Genomic DNA, 3,563 nt, shown 5'->3' with positions numbered 1-3,563 from the left:
ATTCTTGAGCAAATAACAGTTACTTGTAAATGCCAGCCTCTGCTCTGGACCTGATGAAAGAGATATATTTGAAATAATATGATTTTATTAAGACCCTGAAGCAGCACATTTTGAATGCATCTATATAAATCTATCCTTCCTCAGCAAAATGCTTAAAATGTGTGGTTCACTTTAAGACCCAAATTAAGCATGAAAAGTTGTTCATCATCTGGGAGAAGAAACTTTTATTTATTTCATTGCAGTCCTATGCATGTTGACTCAGAAGTAAGCCCCAGGGCATTTAATGGGATTTACTCCCAGGTAAGTGTATATATGATTGCAGCCTTTGACAGCTGCACTGGTGCACCAGGAGGACGGCACTTGCTTCTATCACAAGGCAATGTGCAAAATGAAATGCAGTGGCAAGGTCTGGGACTCAAACATCTTCCATAATAATATCTCATGCTTCTGTTAGTGTCTTCATTTATCCACCTGCTCATCATGAACTATTTTGTTGGCATGAACTGAAGAGATACTGTCAGAAAACTGAGAAGCAATGCTGAGGTGGCAATTGGCTGCTTTGGAAGAAGCTGAAACCTTTCATCTAGAAACAGCTGCTAAAGGCATTTTTAGATGTGTGGTTTTAGGCGGCATAGGAAATGTCCTAGTCTTTTAAAAAAAGAAAGATAGAATCCAGAAACATCCACTAGTTCAGTGTTGGAGTGGCCCCATGTCCCAGTCCAAAGCTCTTTTCAAACAGTAGTAAGCTGCATGTATACAACTATGTGGAAGGAGTAGAGCAGGGGTGTCCAAACATTTTGGCCGGAGGTTGGCATCAAATATCTGGCATGGTGTTGAGGGCCAGAAAAAAATTTAAATACAAAATTTATATAAATAAATTAGAGGTGGGACTTAGATGAGTGAATAAATGAATGAATGGGCTCATTCCTTCAAACTCTCTGACCCTTACAACACCCTCCAGATGCAATCAGAGCATAGCTCTGGTCATGTTCAGTTGAGTATTCAGTTCTCTTTCAGGGGACAAGAGGCTGGCCGTGGGCCGGATAGAGGCTGGCCACGGTCCGTATCTGGCCCCTGGGCCGGGGTTTGGAGATGCATGAAGTAGGGGAAGAAGGCAAAATGAGGTTCATAAGGAGGCCCAGGTTCAGAAAAGTTTGAGAGATGCTGCTTTGTCCTTGATGCTTCCTACTTTTCTAAGCACTAGCATGTTCCTGAAACATCCTCCTTGGATATTCATTCTTTTTTGGGTATTCAGAAGGATCTTATCTCGGGATCATTGGTACAGTTTGCCAGGTGAATGCAGTAGCGTATCTAAGGAGCAATGGGGGCAAATGTCCTGGATGCCAGGCTTGGGGGGGTGCATGACACACTCCCCCCTGCCACCAGATTTTTGGCACACTCTGAAACCGCGCCAACAGTGGCTTCAGGAGTGCAGCCACTGTCTGAATGGTTCCATGCTGTTCTGAGGGCTGCTGTCTTCTCCTCCCCTTTAAAGAGACGGGAGAAGAGAGCGGTCCTCAGAATGGCTGGGTTGCCAGCTGGAGGTGGAGCTTGCCTCCTCTGATTTCAGAGTAGGTGGGTGCTGCTTCTAGCTCTGATAGAGCCTTTCATACCACTGCCAATGACTGCTTCCATGAGGCGAGCACAGCTCCATTGGTGCTAGAAGTAGCACCTGTCTCCTGGAAGTAGCTACTAGAAGCGATGCTTGCTTCCTGGCCTTGAAAAAGCTCCAATGGAGTCTTTCCTGCTGCTCATGGTTGGCAACCTTCAGTCTCGAAAGACTATGGTGTAAGCCTACAGCACCCGGTATTCCCAGGTGGTCTCCCATCCAAGTACTAACCAGGCCTGACCCTGCTTAGCTTCCGAGATCAGACGAGATCGGGCATGTGTAGGGTAACAGTTGCTAGCAAAAGGCTCAATTGGAGCCTGGGATATCTCCTTTCTCTCCCCCCCCCTTTTTAAAAGGGGGAAAGGAGAAGAATAACATCACTGCAATTGCTTCTGTGTCGGGGCGGCAGATGGGGGTGGCCCCTGGTGCAAAAAGTGCCAGAACCGCCATTGGGTGAATGTGTTTGTTTAATGGCCTTTGATGTGTGATGACACAGGACACAATTCATCTGCCCAGAGAGAAGCCAAAGGAAACAGTTTGGCAATGTTCACTCTAACCAGGGAAGGAAAAGTAAAGCTGAATTTTGCAGCAAAGGGGCAGAAGGAAACCTTTTGGGACTATAAAGCTGTACTATTTGAGGGAAACGGATGTTGTACTGTCTGTCTTGGTGCTGGCTTTCTCCCTGCTGCTAAATTTGTATGCTTTTCTAAAGAAATATATATCATACAATTATAGTTTTCTCCTCACAAGGAAAAGATTGCTCATGGACCAGTCTAGTGTTCAGAAAAGTGGAAAGCATAAAACAATTCTTCCTGTTATGAATCCTTGAATTGATGTTCACCAAACATTTAATCTGAAAAATCAGTAGCAATTTTGTCCCCTCCATGTTGACATTGACTGATCTTTAAAGGGCAAGCGTCAGGCAGAACGAGGGGCAGCTTCAGCCTTCATTGGAAGTAACAACTTAAACAAATATTAGATAACTTTCTGTATATAAAGGCACACAGGAAGCAGAGAAGGGCAACCCAGAACAGCCAGTCCAACCTTCCAGTTGCATTTCTGTCATGAGAAAAAAAAGCTAAAACCATATCCATGTGGCTGTTATACAAATAACTTTGCTTCAGCTCAGTAAGTCAGTGAATAAAAGAGACTGTGTCTGTATGGGGAAAATAAATGTGATGTTAATTATTAATTTTGACAAGTCTGAATTCCTTGATAATATATTTTTTTTGAGTGTTGAGACTTCTGAGGAGGGAATAAAAAAAACCCTTGGAGACAAATGAGTCAAACTTGTGGCTTGGACTCTCACTCCGCGGCATACAATAAAAAGGGCTGTATTAATAAAATGGGTTGTGACAGCCCATGGTGAGTGTGGTTGAGCGTTGTGTGTTTAATAAAAGGGTTTGCAACTGTGGTATTAAAAAGGAGGATCTACAAGTGCAAAGTCAGTTAGGAGGAGATTATCTAAAAGTTGCTGTAAGTTAGCTACCCTCCCAGACACACAAGGTCCTTTTCAGCTGGGGAAGTCAACGTGCAATGGAATTTCATGAGGTTTACAGTTCAAGATGAAACCCATGGTTTGCTTTTGCCAACCGCAAACCATTCTGTCAATCTGGGCCAGTCCCAGCATGAAGAATTACAAGTTTTCTGCTTCATACCGTGCTGCCTTTCCAAAGGAAAAATCACATTTGAGTCAGAGGATGCAATGACATTCTCTCCAACATCACACAGGTATCATGGTGTCACTATGGGGTTGTGGGTGGGAGGGTGCAGACCACACCAGGAGGCACCATGGGCATGACATCAAAAGAAGGGAGCTGGAAATTTCCTTGCCAGGCTAACCAGGAGGCTGGGTCTACCAGGTGGATAGACCTGTGCTCTGCATTGGGAAGTCTGGTAGACCTGGGCCCTGCACTGGGGAAACCCAGTAGACCTGGGATCCAGAGACTTTTCT

The 3,563-nt window shown here is 44.6% G+C and overlaps 1 pseudogene; it reads right to left on the bottom strand.

The window, feature by feature from the left end:
* Window positions 1-1,791: 1,791 nt before the first annotated feature.
* On the bottom strand, window positions 1,792-1,908 carry LOC136643066 (5S ribosomal RNA; annotated as a pseudogene).
* Between the last annotated feature and the right edge of the window lie 1,655 nt (window positions 1,909-3,563).

The sequence above is a fragment of the Tiliqua scincoides genome, chromosome 2 (assembly GCF_035046505.1).
Source record: "Tiliqua scincoides isolate rTilSci1 chromosome 2, rTilSci1.hap2, whole genome shotgun sequence".
Taxonomy (NCBI): domain Eukaryota; kingdom Metazoa; phylum Chordata; class Lepidosauria; order Squamata; family Scincidae; genus Tiliqua; species Tiliqua scincoides.
This window is presented reverse-complemented; position numbering and strand designations above follow the sequence as displayed.